The sequence below is a fragment of the Solanum lycopersicum genome, chromosome 7 (assembly GCF_036512215.1).
Source record: "Solanum lycopersicum chromosome 7, SLM_r2.1".
Classification (NCBI taxonomy): Eukaryota; Viridiplantae; Streptophyta; class Magnoliopsida; order Solanales; family Solanaceae; genus Solanum; species Solanum lycopersicum.
The window spans coordinates 30,389,191-30,408,623 of NC_090806.1; positions in this window are offsets into that span (position 1 = coordinate 30,389,191).

The window sequence follows — 19,433 nt, forward strand, 5'->3', positions numbered from 1 at the left end:
TAATACCCATGCAATGCATGGATGAAGTCTCAAACCTCAACTCATACTTCATAGAGCCTCTTGAGTAACCATAGTACATAACTAATATGATGTGATACGACCTAACCATTATAAACCATGTGAGAAAATCAAGGAATTCAGTGTCTTGTCCCACAACGAAAACAGTTGTTCTACTTACGTAAGATAGAACCAGTAATATTTTAACTTAGATGGATCCGCTAGCTAATAACCTATGCGGCCAAAGAGTTGTGGGATAAGGAGGTTATTGCTAGAAACCCGACCTTACATGGGAAAGCTCCCACCTCACAATATTCACTTGGTGATAAGAATCAAATTCCCATGGACTAGCTAATTCTCTTTTAAAATTATTACACGTGAAAGGGATGCCATTGCCCTACCAATTCAAGGTACATTATTATACACATAAAAAGGATGTCACTAGCCTACAGATTCAAGGTTAATTTTTAAACACATGAAAGGGATGCAATAATCCTACATATTAAAGTTACATCATTAGGATACGTCATTGAATCCTCGTGAAAAAAAGGATACCATTGATATACTGCTTTAAGGTTAGTCATTTCCATAGTTCATTGACTTATCATGAAAGGGATACCATCAGTCTATCGATTCAATACAATGCCTTTGAATATTTTATTAGTCATTTATTAAAGGGATAACATTTGCCTGCCGATTCAAGGTTAATTAAGTCAAGATTAACCTTAATTACACATGTAGAGGATGCCCTAAGCCTACCAATTCAAGGTACATCAATAAAGATCACTTTTAATCACACATAAACTGGATGTCCTAACCTACCAATTTAAGGTATATTATTATACATTGAGAAAACCTTTCAGAGCTTGCAATCATCATTAAAAATGTATAATGAAGAATAGCCTCTCAACAACACCACAATTACATCATATCCACGATCACATTACTTTCAAGTATTCACAAAGAATGTACACAAACATCATATTTATAAAAAAATTCTCATAATTTTCTCTTCAAGGACCATGAATCATAATTTACCAACACACCTAGGATAACTAAATTATTCATGGATGGTAACATGATTCAAATAAATTAACAACTACAAGTACAAATTGCATAGTACTTACCTTACTACAATTTATCAAAATCACAAAGTCATAAATTAGGGTTATGGGGAATTCATGGATTCATGGGGGAATTTATCATAAAACCACAATAATCAATAATTCAATGATAATATGATAATTAAATAATTTAAAATGTTTTTTTAAAGAATTCACGACTTTTAGTGAAACCCCTAGGTTTTGGAGACTTTTCTACTTTGAGATAGAGAGTTTGAGGGATCAATTGATGCAACATGTCCATGAAAAAAAATCTACCATACTTTAGGTGAATAAATCCAACAACAAAAAGCCTCCTTCTTAAAGCCCTAACTTGATCGCCTTCTTTTTCTTCTTTGGAGTTCTAGAGAAAAGATTTTTTGGGGTGAAGTTTGTTATGATTTTGGGGTCTTGGGATTTATGAGGTATATGAGGTTATTAACAGCTTAAAAAATCTTATATACATCTAATAAAACAATATAAAATGACTTCACATTTAAATAACATAAATAGGAATTACCTAAACTACACCTCTCATGGTCTAGACTTGGACAGATCTACAAGCATGTCCTATGCCTATGACCAACAGACTGTGAGTGGGTCTACTGGACATCTTTTAGGTCTGTAGGTCCATGGTCTGCATATCCCTATTTGGAGTCTTGACCTACAAGACACTGACATGAGCTGAGGATGGAACTATGCCCTGTTGGTTAACAACTTCGGCCAGTTTTAGGAAGATTCTGGTTAAGGCTTTAGGGTCAACCTCAAGAACCCTTGATTGGTCCTTCAGAAATAGTATACTGATGTTTATCCCCTAAACTCCTCATAATAAGTACGGGAAGCCATTTTACAACATTAACCTACACATCAAACTCTAAAACTACCATGTTAGGATCTAGTTTCACATACTACTTTTTTGAGTGTAACCCTTTAATAGGATCGAGTTGTTGCATGAGGATATGAAGAAGGTTCAACTTATCAAAGAGAGGTTTAAAATGGCTTAATCTCAAAAAAAGTCTTATGTAAATGTTAGAAGAAGAGAACTAGAATTTTTTATTGATGATTGGGTTTTCTTGAAAATATAACCTACGAAGGATGTGATAAGAATTCAATAAAATGGGACTCTTAGTCCCCATTATAGGACAAGCAAAGGTATTCTATAAGTTTGATTAACCTTCTGAATTGGCATTTGGTGCATCCAATTTTTTATGTTTTGTCGTTGAAAAAGTGTATTAGTGATCCTACTTTAGTCGTTCCTTTGGAGTGTGTTGATGTTGAGCAAAGTCTTTCTTATGAAGGGATTCCAATTGAGATTTTGGATCATCAAGTTAGGAAATTGAGAAATTAGAAAGTTGCTTTCGTGAAATTTCTATGGAGTAATGAATTAGCTGAGGTTGTTACTTGGGAGGTCGAATCCAACATGATGTCCAAGTACCGCCATCACTTTTCATCCTTCTCAGTTCTAGTTTGAGGAATTAGTTCCTCATGTTTAGTCTTTTGATTAACTTCTCAAGTACATGTCATTGAATTCTAGGTGTAAATAATTGTTAACTATTTTAAAGCGCAATGAAGAGTAGGGGTCGAAGCGGTACATGTCTAAATTTTTGTTATGAAGTTGTAAAGTGTTCTATTGGGTTATATGAATAGAATTTATTTAAAAGACATGTTACATGTCCAAGGGGATGAGAAAAATGTCAGATGGGGGTTTGGATTGTCAATTATTAGCTACAACACAATCAAACATGGAGGAAATATAAAACATAGAGAGGAATTCTCGAGATGTGATTGATTATAGGCATATTTCACTATATATGTAATTGAAACTAATAATAAATATCTAAATATTAGAAGTATATCTCTTGGAAAAGTATTACAATTCAAGTGATTTATTTTGAACATCAGCAAGACTAACAACTAAGAACAACCCATGCCTTAAATCATCTTTTCTTTCAAACTAGACAGGTAAACTTGAGATTGGGATTTATTCTCTAAAGCTAAACCCATATCAATCCAATAACTACAATCATCAATTAAAAGCTTTGATTCCAAAACCTCTTTTCCTAGCTAACCCTAAATTCTAAGCTCGAATTGCATTTGCAATTAGAATTCTTAGTTTAAAATATATCTATCAACTAAACTCATTTTAATTAAGCATTTAAATAAGTAATTAACAATACCTATAAGATAATTAAACTCATAATCACATGATCACACCCCATGAATTGGGGTTACACATCACAAAAATAGAGAAATATTTACCAAATACATTAGCTATGAACTGGTAAAGGTTCTTTACAGTGATCCAAATTGAATAAATTTAGAACCACTTGCAAATCCTGACAATTAAGCATAGAAATCCTGAAAGTCTAAAATAAGAACTAAAAAACTAAGAGAAAACTCTAAACTCTAGAATGAGAACTGGAAAAGGGGGAGAGAACACTCAAGTTTTATTTAAAATTCCAATTTATAGTTGGCAAAAATTTAGCCTGAAAATCCAGTTAGCAGATTAAGTTGGGACTCACCGAGTCATTTGACGATCCGCCTTTCTCTACCTTCCATTGACATTTTGCATTGATCATCACCCTCTCAAGTTTTGTAACCTAGGGCGATCAAACTTATTGTCGTGGCGTGGAACGATCATTCCGTGACTAACCATTTCTATCTACAACTTGGTTTTTTTGTGAAGGTTCGCATGCTGGAAAATTAGGCGAGCTAGAAGAGCCACTCGGTGCATCGGCGATGTGCCCAGTGGTCTTGAAGATCAGATCGCTTTTCTTGATTTCTTCAACTTGTTTGCTTCTTTTTGCCCAGTAGGGCGCTTTGCCTTGCTCCTTAGCCTTAAATGTTGAAAATAAACGCTTGAACATAAGTTTGGAGCATATATTAGGCATTTGAGGACACTAAAACTATAAAAACAAAGCCCTAAATGAGTCAAAATCTTGGATTCATCAACACCGTAAACTTAAACTTTTGTTTGTCCTCAAGTAAAACAAAAGATCAATCAGTGCAACAAGGATATCAACAAATAGTGTTGCTCAAGATTCAACATAAATTTACACAACAAGGTTCAAACTACATATACAATGCTCAGTTTTGCACTCAAATATTCAATTGTGAGTAACCATAATCAAGTGTACTTAAGCTTACAATGTTTGCTTCAAATGCAAGTTCAAGTTCAACAAAGGTACTCAAATGCTCTAACAACAAAGATGATTCCATAATCACACAAAACATATCAAAAATTGAATGTACCAGAATAAAATACAACTCTCATACTCACAAAGATGAACACATGGATGACTCCACCTATAGGCTTGACCTTATTTTCCAATGAACATTCGTTTCAACTCACTAAGATCACAAAGGTCTTTTTAAGTGTTACAACCGTCAAAATGAACTAGGATAAACTAGAGACGCACATGAGTTTCTTGAGTTAATAAATTTCTAAATTAATAAGAAGTAGTATCCAAGGGCAGGATTGAGTGGTTTTGAAGTCAAATGTCAAGGAACGGCCAAGAAGTTCAAAAAATAGTTTATTGTGTGTTTAGGTGTTGTTCATGTTTTGGTGTGTCATTTGGAGTCTATAATGATAGGAAGTGATCCTAGAATATAGGTGGTTGTGTATATGGTCAAAAGTTTTTGGGTACGACTCCCCAAGGATCCACAAGGGCCCTTGACGAGGACCCCATGATTAACAAATCCAATCAACGGACCATCAATACATATATGGAGCGTTAATGGCCTCTATTATATTAAACTTAGAATTTTGGATATTAAATCCGTTTTAACTTCTTATTCACCATTGACGGACTGTCAAGGCGGAGCATTATTTGATTGACGGGTCATAAATTGTCACCTACAATCTGTCCAAATCTTGGCCAAGCCAATGGTGGTTTCGTAAATTACACCCTTGGATAAAATAAATAACGGATGGTTATTTTGGGTTATTTATGGTATTTTAAGTATATTAAAATAACTAAAGCCTCTCTTATACTTAAACATCAAAATCAAACCCTTTCCTCCCAAATAGAATCTCTCAAGAACAACATTGAAGGTCTATGTCAAATTCAAGCTAGGTGACGGGGTTCAAATTGAGTTATTATTCAATTTTCGTGGACTTATCAATACTAAGGTATTAATTATCCTTTATTCTTGAATAAACTCTCGTTGAAGGGGTCCAATTAAAAAAATTTCAAAGGTGTATCAATAATCTTTTCCCAATTTATATTCTATGAATAATTTCATTGTTAAAATGTTTTATAAGTAATGATATTGATGTAATAATGTTGAATTAAGGTTTTGAAGATTATTTTAATGGAATTCTTTGAAGAACCCATGTTTTTTCCCAAATCTCCTAAGTTTGCATATGAAGCGGGTTTTGTGATTGTGGATTCATGTTAATAAAATTGCACCTAAATCGAGTAGTATTGTTGGTTCCTATGGTTATGTATTGATATACATGCCTAATTATGACTAATTCTTTGATTATTGAGAAAGGGTGATCATGGCTTGGATGAAGAGTAAGTTGACCTAAATTGGTCATGTTCTTATTGAATTGATCTTGTGTGGTATGGTCCACCTATGGTGGTGTTTAGATACTATATATGTATATGCATGTGTATTGTGACTATGGCCTTGAAGGAATTAAATGGTAAATAAAGTGATAGTATGATGCATATGTATAGACATATATTATGAAGTTATACATGTGATTCTTAAAGACAGTATGACTACTGAAGTATAATGTGAATGTAAAGTATGTTTATTGTGCGGATTATGATGAATGCAGTACGATAATGTGTAGAAGACAATATCATGAATGATGGAGGTTATGTGAAAGTCTTTCTCACATATACACACACATGGAAGAATGAATGAAGCTAATGATATTGTAATGAATGTGGGTATATTGAAAGGTTTTCTCAATATTTACCTTATGAATGACGGGGGTGTTGAGATGGACACTTTTCCATGAGTAGAGGTGGAGTGTCTAGAATCAATCTCAATATTCATAAGAGCTTTTCCGATGAATGAATTATAGGTTGGGATGAGTATTCTTCCGTGAGTAGAGGTAGAGTACTTATTAGCAATCCCTGAACATATAGTTAATGAATGTAATGAATATCTGATACTCGATGGGGATTAATGCTTAGCACCTAGAGGATACGAAATGGTGTGAATACTCTCTGTGAGTCAAGGTGTAGTATCCAAAAGCAAATTCTTGAGATGGGTACTCTTCATGAGTAGAGGTGTATTATCTAGAAGTAATCTCCCTATCCCTTAACTATATGTCCACATAGGACTAGCTTGTAGTTTTCCACGTAACGGCTAAACGAATTACCCTACCTTAGACAAGTGTGGAACCCTAATCCTATAGGGGTTAATATCGGGATTCCGTGTTAAGATCTGATGGTCTATGTCGGTTAAAGCTTACCTTTAAAAAAGAATGTAATAAACTACGTCTTCCTAAGGGTGTACTACTTAGGGTAGGTGGTGGAATGGGACACCATCTATGCATTTCACAAGGAGGCATTTGAATGGATTCTTGTGTGTCCTTGTAATGTTAATGAATGAATGGGTTTTCTATATGATGTTAATGAAGTATGTTGATTGTATGTCTAATGTTAATAAAGCATGTTAGTCTTAGGTCTAATTTTACTAAAGGCTATATGACTTGTATGTCATGTGCCTAGTCTTGGGTGATTCTAAAACAGCACTAAGTGGGAGTAGTAGAATGGGATACAACTTTCACATTGCACTGGTGTAACTTGAACGTATCCTAGGGGATGGTCATTATGTGATTCCTTAAATTCATGAATGTGTCATCTATAGTCATGAATTTTCACTTGTTGAGTTTTGTTGAAAAATTAAATAGCCTTATCTTTGGTAGTCTTAAGGAACACTTAAGTGTGTATTAAATAGGTTGTATGGGAGGTCTATTCATGTCTTACTTAGGTGGGTCTTAGGATTAATTTGTATATAGGGTCTAGATGGTCAAATGGATTACTTAATGAAATGGTCATATCTTGTGGATTATGGGAGTATTTCCTTGTATGTTGATGATCGACTTGTATGATGTCTTTTACACTTGGTTCGTGAAGTTTTATCAAAATAGTATGAAAAATATATTTCAACTAAAATGTCCTCTTTAAAGCATGTTTTTACATGATTGCCATACTTAGTGCTTAATTGTGCTAATTCCATAATTTCCTCTATTTTCTACAAAGTGTAGGTGTTGGCAAGTGAAGCGATCTTTAGAGTTAAAGCTTGTCAAGTAGAAATTCTCTCAAGATTTTGGTATGTCCTCATATGTAGAGGACAAGACTCCTTTTTATGGCTAATTTTCATTTATTAAAGACATTTGTATAAGATTTGTATATTTCTTTCAATGTAAGGGTCGTTTCCCTATTATAATAAGATGTGTCTACGATGGCTTGTGTCAAGACTTAGTTCTTCTTACATTTTATAAAGGAGTTTCCTCATTGATTTTGTTGTGAAATGTTAAAATTCTGCACTAGTTTTCATACCTATGTGATGAATGAATTCTAAGATGCTTGTATAAGACTTCTTCGAAGTCGAATAAGCCGATTGCAACTAGAGGGTGCTCTCAGGTCATGACATTAATGCTTGAAATGGGGTTCAGTGTAAAGGTATGGTCTGGAAAAAATTCTCTCTCCTTCTCCTTCACATTCAAGCATGTTCAAACCCCAACCCCATTATTCAACTCAACATGAATTACCAGATACCCCATCATTCTTTATTGTTTTCACACACTTTATTTCATAACGTTTTCTCTTTTCAGTCTTTATCTTTTATTTCTTCTTCTTTTCTTTTTTTTTATGTGGAGGGATTCCATATTTTTCAAAACAATCCATCAAAGAGGGAATATTCAAACTTCTTGAATTTTATTTTCTTTTCTTTTTTCACCACACCCGTAGCTTAGGGTTTTGGACTAAGTTGGCTATCAAACTAACCACTACTTCATGAAGGTTATAGGTGATGGGAAAAGAGGTAAAAGTTGCTCATGTTTATTGCAAGAAAAAGATTGACTTAAAAGGTGCCTATCAAGGTTCACATATGTCACAAGGTTGGCCACAAAGAGGTACATTGTCAAATTGACTCACTCTTCAAAATTTGTACCTAAGATCATTTCAATTACTCACTTCATTCAATCAATAGGACCGATGAGGGAAGTTGTATGTGTCATCACACACAATGTTCAAGCCAGCCTTACCATACAAGGAATTGGTACAATTATCAAACAAGACTCCAAACTTTATATCGAGCAAACAATGTTCATCACAAGACACTGATTCGACAACTGGATAGTCACAATGTGATGCTAAAACTTCACATAATGCGTATGTAACTTTCGTTAAAATGCTATTTATGTTATCAGTATTGACTGTAGACGACACTCAAATTATCACAACAATAACAACAACCAAACACACAAGAGGTTTGGTTCAAAAACGATATTCTATAAAAAATAACGGGCCACAACACAATTCAACAACCAACATATATATAAAAATAAATAAGCTCTAATATTCATAATAAAAAAATAATATACTCATACAACAACCTATAAATGGTAGGTACAGAAATACCTCACTCCATTAAAAAAATGTAGTTGTCCTCAAGTGCAACTAAAAACAAAAATAGTCTAAGAAGACCCAATCGAGAGGGATATAACAAAATCATCCTATTGGGTTAGGCTTAGGGTGAACTCTGCATCTAAGCCACTGCATCTGATGGGGCATCAGTGCCCGGTGTCCCATCATCCTTGTCTCTACTAGAGCCCACCATTGAAGTATCCATAAGTGACGATTTCCTCACAGTTTCGAACATCGCAACCTCTAGGTCAAGTAAATCATCATAAATAGCCTCCTTATTAACTCCAAGCTATTCCTTATCAGTATCGGTCAAAAACTCTGCAGCAACATCATCAGCTCTAATCTGATGTCTAGTGGTAGCCGGAGGCATATTAGAATAAAGTGGAACATCGTTGCTCGGGCATCTGAGATCTCTATTGTATGAAAGATCAGGGACATATCAATGGACTTCATCTGCTCCATTTCCTTCCTCAACTCTATAATATCGGCCTTTAAGGTCGTCACCTTATCAATGCTCATGGTCCTTCTCATACTCACCTACTTTCACCGTCTAGGCATCATGGCCAACTTGTGGCTATCAATGGTGACTCGGATGGGTGTCAAAGCAGCAACATTTTCCCTCTCTATCATCACATGAATAGCAACCTCTAACCGGGAGGAACACATATCATCCTAATAGGCTAAGTGACCCATCTTGAACAATATCTCTTTGTGATAGGGGATTGGGATGCACAGCACTAGCAAAAGCATATATAGGGGGAGGAGGTGCAATAGAAGTGTTAGGAGTATCAGAAGGAATGAATATAGAAGTTACTAAGGGCCTAGCGGCAGGGGTAGGTATGCCTGTCTCTTAAGGTATCATATCAATATCAACCTTCGGGGATGTGTCCACCAGGCTTGCCCTCATCCTATCAGCCTTATCTCAATGCTACTCAGCCTTTATACGTTGGATATCAATAGAAGAAGTATGTGTAACCTTGACATTCTCTTCTCATCTCATGGAGCTCTCGCCTATTGACACAAGTTGGTGATCAACATAAGAAATATGAGAGACGTTTGGCGCTGCTTGGACCTCATGGTCATCTTCTTCTTAATGATCAATCCCAAATTTGGCCTCTTCTTAGCAATGATACACTCAAGGAAAGCCGGCTTTGGGTGGTGACGTAAGGACTCATTCTAGGATGTCATGATAATGACGCTGATAAAACCAAATAAATATCTCACCGCTATATTAAAATCTTTCTTCCCTATTAACACTCCAGCCTCAATCAACCTTAGGTTGTTTTTTGAGAGAAAAGGGACCAGCCAAACTTTTATATCCTTTAGAGTCTTTGTCTGCATTATACTTTGGTAGTCACGTACAAAGTTAGTGGCATGCTCGCATACCAGATTTATATCATTATTGCGGTATTCAACCTTCATTTGCTAGACCATCAGAAAATCCACTGACATGAAGGCACAAATCTTCTTCTTCCCCTGAGGCACCAAATCACTATAAGTTGAGTAGAATTCCTGGAGCCAATTAGGAATGTATGGTCTATGAGGATTGGTGAAGACCTCAAATATGTGGTTCCTGAGAGTGTCCCACACTGTTGGATACTTGTCCAAAACCCCATGTGTGGACAATGTCTTCTCCTCTAATATGATCCTAAATCCTTCGGGCTTTAGTCTATTGAGAGATCAAAGGGAGGACTTTGTATAGGTGGTGCCTGGACAACAGTCTTTGTTGGAGTTGCAATTTGAGGGGGAGTAGGAGTCTGAGGCATCAGAATCCTAGATGGATAATGCATCACCTTGGAGTGAAGCTCTATTCTCTAGGATTGAAATAGTTGGTCGTTATCAGGCTAACAGATGGAAGCATGAGAATCTTTAGAATCTCCCTCAATGTGTGATAACATAAGATGAGTCACATAGACTCCCTCACTATCAGATTTGGCCTCTTGTATCTCAACCAGAGAGCTTTATCGCTGCCCTTTAATCCCTTTGGATGTAGTTTTTTGTCCTTCGCGTTGAAAGAAGTTGTTTTCTCATCTATCATGACTCTCTGTGCCCGCTTTTGAGGTGACATGACTCTTTCGGAATCTTTGGATCTATCCATTTCTACAAACAACATAGAAAAATATTGCAAAAATTTCTACAAATAGTGCATAAAATATGTAGCAGGACAACTCGCCAAAATGATCGGTGAATCGTTGAACCAATCAGTACCACTTCAACGAGCTAAGTCATGCTCGCCGAAAGTTCTAGAACAATTTTTTTTAAATCAAGGTTCGTCGGTGATGTACAAGGATTTTAAGTGGATCACCAAAACCAATCAGTGAACTAAAAGTAGCTCTCCGAAAGTTATAGTGTATTTTAAGGATTTAGGGGCGCAAAAGGGTGACCAAGAACGACTTTCAGCTTCTAGTGAACTTAAAGATCTATGGAAAATTGGTGAAAGATATAGAACACAAACTCAATATTCAGATAAATAAAGGGCGATCTAGGGGTTATTGTGCGAATCATTGAACCGTCTTGCAAGCTCGATTCAGCTTGCAAAATGTCCCAACTACTAGTTTTTCACCCATTGCTTTAAAATCAAGCATGTATCCCATGAAAGCCAAAGTAAACACAGACACTATAAAAATACAGTATGAACCATATAACCCATGCCCTAGAGGTACTCAGACATCCCCCAATTTGGCTACAATTGTCCATTTAACGTCTTTAGACCTTATGAATGATATCAACCGCTCTATTATGGGGAAAATATGAGATTTGGCACAATTAAGGGTTACTCAAACTTCACCCTCTATACCTAACAAAAATTTTGCGCAACCCAAAAATTTCGTTATGATTTAAACAAGCAACGACATTGGAATCAATCATTTACTACCAATTAGGCACAAATCCAACTAATTACGGGCAATCAAATAGTTAAGAAACGATTAAACATACTAATCAGCATTTATCACAATAATTTACCATATTCATTTGAGTTCAACCACAAATTTAGTTCGGAGTTTGGAAAACCAACCTTTATGCCGAAAGAATAGTTAAAAAGTTATGAAGAAAAAAAATTTCACAATCCCGAAAAAGATCCAAAGATACAAAAGTGGAAACAAAAAATATGAGAGATATAATATAGGGTGTTAGAGTACGAGAGCTAAAAATGGTAGAAGATAAAGGATTTTAAAAGTTTACACCGTTTTACATTTAACATCTTTCATTTGGCTCCATTCGGCGTAGTAAGTCCCGCCCGCGGAACTACTCGATGATGCACCTAGTATTATTTCTACTCACCGTGTTTTACATAGTTCCTATCAAGATGGGTAGTTCCAACGTAGGTCATATTAGGGGATCGTCAACCTCTTCGTCATTTCACCGAGTGGACTTTTGGCTCGCCTTATTGCCCGTTTTTCAACAGTGTTCACTTTTTAACCTGCAAAATCAACACCCATTAATCAAAATATAAACTAAAGCATCAAAATTTTGACCACCAAAAAGCTCCTTATTTAACGTCGTGGCACAATGTGGATAAGCTCTCAAGGATCATTCTTTGGGTTTTCTAAGGTATCGCTTGGAAGGCACCCTTTTAGCCTTCGGTTCATATGATAAGACACTACTAAAAAAACACTGTTTAGCGATGGATATTAGCGACGACGTATATTTCATCAATAATAGTGACAGATCAGCAACAAAATAGACATTTTGTTGCAAAAATTAGCAATAATTTTTTGAGTTACAATATAGTGATGGACTGACGATGGAACATTTTTTTGGTTGCTATAAAATATCGGGAAACTTTGGCGCCCTAATTTTCCCTACAAATTTTGAAACAAAGTGGGTGTGACAAAATTTATTAACTTTTTGTGATGAAATTTGTGATAGAATATCGTTGCTAAATTAATTAATGTATTTTTATGAATTTTAAATTGTATAATGACGAAATTTTCTGTTTCTAAAATCTATTCTAAATAAATATTTTTTAGTAGCAATGAATGTCATAATCCGTCACTAAGTTTGTTGCAAATATTTTTTAACTTAGTTGGAACTTTCTTAACTTAGCTCAAAACAAAATGGGAAGAATAAAACATTTTCCCTAAAAATAGGGTTTTCTTCCTCAGGTGAACTCCCATATCAGCTCCCATCTCAGATCTCGTCTTCTTCATCCTCAGTATATATATATTATATATATTCCCACACTTCTACTACCTCATTTTAAAGGTATTTTATTTTTGTTCATCTATGTTCATCTTCACTATGCAAGGCATGGTTGTGCAATGATTCTGTTTTCGGGATTCATGGTTGTCGGGATGCATAACCCTTGAAACCCCCTTGAAAGGAGTGGAAGTGATATTTCCAAGGGAAAATCAAATATTTTTCATTTTAAGTGAAATTATTATTTGAGATGGAGTTTTGTTTGGTGATGTTTTTTTACAAAATATACTTATGTTCATCTCCTCTATACAAATAAAGTTTCATTTTTTTGGGTTCTTTATTAGCTTTGGATTATCATGGTGCTTATGGTATGGATGTTATTTGGACAAAGTTTTAATTTTTCTTGATATTGCTTTACTACCCAGGTGAAAAATTGCAGATTATGTGTTTCTTAGATGAAAACTTGTTGTATCTTTGTTGATGGTGAAGTTTTGGTGGTGTCTGTAACATCTGAGCAAACTGTATATGTGTTGCGCTGAGTTGTGGTTTCATATGTTCTTATTTTGGCTTTTTTATTTCATGAATCAATTAATAATGCCTCAAACCCAATTTTGAGTTGTGGTTTGATATGTGAATCATTGGTAGTCGTTACAGGATTTGTTTTAGTTTAACTATAGTAACATTATTTCTACCTTATAATCAACCCACTGAAATCCTGTGCCTTTCTTCCAAGCTTATATAGACAAAGTTGTTGTTTTCTGTTCATCGTCTTAATTAAAAATGTAGAATGAATATGGAGACAACAATATGTGCATCTAACTTTTTGGAACATTGATTTTGTAGTTCTTAGAGGCGATTGACTTTTTTGTGTATACTTTTCTCTCCTCAAAACTCCACCTGTTTATTTATATGTTGTTCTATCATTTACTGAATTTTACTTTAATTAACTTGCGACTGACATGCTATTGATTTATTTAATTTTTCATCCCTTCTCTTGCTATTATCTCTTCGAGTTGAGATATTCCATTCCATAGTGTAGTGAATCTGTTAGGTTGTTCGGTACTTGGCGTAGAACAATTGAGATTTCACTTATAATGTGTATTGACTATAGAAATAAATATTGTGTTAATGATACCCTGTGGCAGAAAACAATTGAGATTTCATCATCTATTTTTGCCTCCCCTCCCCTCTTTTGTCCACACGTGAGTAGAATTTTTGTAATGTGCTAGTTTTATCAAATATGTGAAGGACTCTCTAAACCTGGTGACTAGTTTAAGTAATTTTTTTCTACACATATGAGGCATCTGGTGTCCTTTAGGGCTTTGATGGATAACTTAAATACAAAAAGCATGATCTTGTTAGCTTGAGTTTACCATTTGGGGTTGCTTTTAAATGAATTTTTTAGCATCTTAATTGAATAGTGGAGTGTGGTGACTATGTGGATAAATCATTTACTGTAGTTTTATGCACAATTATGTTTCTGCTAAGCATTCCAGTGTCATTTACTGTGTGACAACTTGCCTCTCATGTTGTTCCCTTGTCATGTGCAGTTGGTTGATAATTTTAGTGTTCTATTTGTTGTGCTTTAGTTTCCTACATTTTTGAAGGTGAATAGCATCTATGTGATGTTCCTTGACTCTCTGCAAACACATATGCATATAATGTGTTTGAATATACATGACTCTTTTCACCTGACCATGGTTATGTAATATGTATTTTTGACTTAATTAAATCATTTGATCATGGTAAATTGTATTGATTTGATGTGAAAGATGGTAAGAATTCATTTTATCTTTTGAAAATGTTATGATCATTTTCTAAACCTGTTTAATTTGTTTATGTGTTAAAATAAGTTTTATGCTTTAAAATCACCTCAAAATGATTTGATTCAATGATATTAGGAAAGATTTGTGGTTTTATCTAACACTTTTGAGTTTGTTAGTGTTGTATAGTTCATTTGTAGAATGAATTTTGTTTTGAGTATTTTGGTGTTGACTATACCAATTTAGGTGATTTGGGGTTAAAATTACAGTTTTGATTTAATTTTTTCTGTACCTCGGCTTCTTCCAAGAAAGACATTTCCATTTGATGTATGTGAAATTCGAAGAAACACATTTACATCCAATAAGTGTTCTATTTCCTCTTTTTCTTCTTTTTTCCGTCATCATCCTTCTTAATGTTCCCATTTTCTAAAATCGTGAAAAGAATTTATGTCCTTACATTTATACAAAGCCTTTTTAGTATGGTTTGATACTTTGTAATGAGATTATGGATGAAAGTAAGATAAGAGAACTTCTAATTTAGAGAGCCCATAATTTGCCATAAAAAAATTATTTGGAATTTGAATGAAATGTATCTTACTGGAGTGGACTACCCGACTTGTTCTAGAGGGCTCATAATTCACCACTCACTTCATAAGTGTTTATGAAACTCAATACAACAACTCATTTATATCAAGTTTTTAGTTGTTACTTGTTCTGTTATTGTTTCATGTTCTTGATAATATCCCAGACAAGTTGATGTTATTGTTAAATGTTCTTGTTTACAACCAAGACAATCTGATTTTAAAATATTGTAGGCACTACTATTCTAACCTAATATGAGGATCTAGTTGACATTCATTTGAAGTAAGCGTTACTCTTCATTTTTACCCCTAGTTTAGCTCTAATTGAAGGACTAGTTGATCTTTCTATGTGTTTGGTGTTTTCTTATTTGTATGTTTGCACTACCTTTTCCTTTATTTATTAAATAAAGTATTGTTTATACTCTAAAGTAAGTAGTCTGGACTTAAAATGCTTTAGCATCTTTATTAACAAAAGAATACTTTAGTAACTTGATTGGAAATAGAAACTTTATTATTCTGTAAGTTGAGTGGAATTAGAATGAATTCATCAGTAGGGAAAGGTTAATAGATAGTTAAGTTTTGAAAAGCTTGTAAGATTTTTTCAAATTTTCTTAGTAAGAAATATCATAAATTTTTTTATGTTAGTTCGATCTGTATATTTTGACTAAATTTAATAAATAGGAATTAGAATACCTTTTGGTTAATCAAATTGTACTTTTTTATTAATAGTTCTATTTGTAAGAATTCATCGGAACATGACTAATGTAGAGCGTGGTTGGATGTGTGAGAGATTAAATGGTCGAGGAGCTATAAACACTAGTTTCGTAACTGGTGTGGACAAATTTATCCAATTCGCAAGCTCAAAACAGAATTGGTTGAGTGGTGATAAAGTTAGATGTCCATGTAAAAAAATGCCACAACTTTAAATCCATGGATGTTGAAATTGTTAAACATCAACTTATGAAATCCAAATAAAATCAACAAAAGAATATGAAATCGAGGAAACGGAAGAGGAGGAGGAGGATGAAGAGGATCAAGAAGAGAAAGAATTTGAAGAAGACATAGACAGTGAGTAATGATTGATAATCTGCTTTTTAATCTTCATTGTATTTTTATTCTATTATGTTTTCTACAAATATTCTCATTTTCTTTATTTTATGTTTTTAACTTATGGTGACTAAAATCAGTAACTCTTTAATTTGAATAATGTGTGGTTTGTTTCTTATTCTAACCTTTATTTAAATATATGTGTAGCATAAATTAGTGTTATACATATGAGATAACTGAATGTTTCATTTGAATGTGAGGTGTTTTGTGATGCTTTGGATGCCTAGGAAATCTCCACATTAACCTTTTCCCCTTTTTGAGCTTCTATCTTTTCATTATCATTCATGGTCCATCCAAAGAGAGTTTGTGTTCTATTCCTTGCTACAGGAAACTGAAACAAATGTTATGCTTTGTGGTAATTATACATTAATGTTATACATACCAACTTTGATGAAAGAATGTAACCAACAGGTCTTGGTGTCTTATTAGAAGCGTATAATATTTTGGTAGTCTAATACATACATACATACATACATACATATATATATATATATATATATATATATACAACATTTTTGTATCTGAAATGTGATTTTTGTAGATGCTATTGAAAAGGGACGAGATAAACATCGAACAAATTACATTTGCATGTCCATACCATGGTTATGATGGCAAATCTTTTGTTGGAGAATGCTCTTTAATTATCCAAATAAGTTCGAAACATCGAAACCTATATGAATATTAAGTTAAAATTTGGTTGAATGTAGTATACAAAGATATGGTTGGTTTATTATCTTGGGATTTCTGTCCTCTTTTTCCTTGTTCTCTACTGTTAATTTATCCATTCCAGAGGTGCCTGCTTTATTTTTGTTTCTTTTCTAAGCTTCTTGATCCTTTCTCCATTGGTATTCATCATCCATTTTCTTGATTGTGCATACATCTACCAAGTATCCTTGATGTTTGTGCAATACATACAATATTCTGATTCGTTGTAGGATCACTAGCCAATAGACATTCTTTAGGTGTGGTTTTGAGTACTTCCATTATTGGTGAACTTGATAAATTTAATTCAAATTATTTTCTTGGATCAAAAGATATCAAATAAATAAATAAATTTAACTTCAAGGAAAAAGTCTTAGAACAATTTGACATGGCATGAGTAATGTTTTCCAGAGGTTGTTGATTGTTGTCATGGCAGATTCGTTGTTTGCCTTTGTTTTTGTGATCATTGTTGTCAACACCCTTATTTTTTAACTGATCATCTTCCCCGTATGTTTTTTTATGAGAAGTAATCTTCCCTGCTGGATTTTGGAAAGCAGAGAAATTCCAGATCTTTAATGAGTATGACTGACAAATTTCATGTTTGTTCTAGACCATAGTTTTCTAATGTAATTTCATCCAAATTCCAGTGTTATTCATCTTCTGATGTAACCTTGTCAATCACTAGTAATTTTTTTTCTATTCAAAGTCGATACAAATTCCATGAGGTTAATTGCTTTTCTTCACATTTAATTAGGTTAAAAGGTTATGTATGTTTTTGCCTTTTTCTTCCATTATAATTTTATTCCTTATCTTTATTGATCTCTTTATGGTAATTTATTATAGGAAAAATTAAGAAATATTTTGGGAAAAAACAACCTTTCAATCTGATATTGATCAATGGGAAGCATAATATCAAGTTGTCGGGGGAGAAAAGAAGAAAGAATATATTGTCTTGGATTTGAAGGAAAAACTTACTACAGGCAAAATCTTTGTGCCTCATCATCTGTAGAACCTTCAGTTTCTCAATCAACATCGACAAGAAATATGGATGTGTTTGTAAAGGAAATGATTCTACCCTTACTTATCAATTTCTTTAGATTATTATGGATACGGTACAACAAGGGGTTACTCCAATTGACAATCCACTTCTTCTAACACCCATGGTGCATCCTACTACTACTAATGAGGATGTAGTTGATCCCATAGTTTCAGGTGATGAGGTATCCCTTGATTAGTCTCTAGTACCTTGAATTTTTTCTATTTTTTTCTCTTTTTTAAAAGTACAAATTGTACATAGTTGATGAATTGGGTGCTTTTAGAAACAATTTATAGATTGCTCTTGATATTTTTCCCCGTAAGTATGTGATTTGTTGCTATCTTCATATTTTGAACCCTGTAAATATTATGTTATATGAAATATTTGTTATTTAGAGGTATTAAGTGATATTTAGCAACATATTTAGTGACGATTTGGTACTTGCTATAAAAAATATTGATGACGCGTTAGCAACGAAACATTTTAGTGACAAATAAGCCGGCTCAAATAGCAGAATATTTTGTGACCGATAAGTTATAGAAAATCCGTTGCAAATTTATTTGAAATGACGAAATTAATTATGAAATTAGCAATGAATTTTTTGTGAAAGATTATGACAGAAATTCAGTGGCTTATTTTTTTGAAATGACGAAATTAATTATGAAATTAGCAACGAATTATATAAGTATAACGATGGATCAGTCTGTCACTAACAAGTAGCGATGGATATCATTCATCTCTAATTCGTACCGAAATTTGCGATGAAACTAATTTTCGTTGTTAAGCGATTACTAATGAGCGAAATAGCAACAACCAACAATCCGTCGCAAATCCGTCACTAATCCGGTTTAGCAACGGAAAAACATTTATTAATGACGGATTTCATCAGTCACTAAATACTGTTGTTTTTTTTGTAGTGAGAAAATAGGGCCATGTGTGCTTCCATTTGCTTGATTGACATTGAATGGGAGCTGACCATTTGATTAAGTATAGAGATGTTTTCTTTCATTTCTTTCAAAACATTGTCCGAACCTTCTACCATATTGAAAATGTGTGAGAGAATATCTATTGTATGGACATTTTCCATTCCTTGGGCTTTCGATGCTCATGGTGTTGTACATATCTCTCCTTCTCACCCTCTATCTCATTCCAAGTAACGTTATGGTCACGCCACTCTCTATCACGATCTGCACATCCATCATCTCTATTCCAACCTCGATTTCCATCCAGCCTTTGATAGTTGGAACAAAAACCTCCTTCTTGATTTGCAAGGAAGTTCGCTTCCTCATTATACAATGCCTCAAAATTTACTTCATCGAGGCTCACTCCACCAACACCCACAATATTAACACTCTTGAAGACATTCCCTATCACATTTTTCGCCAATATAT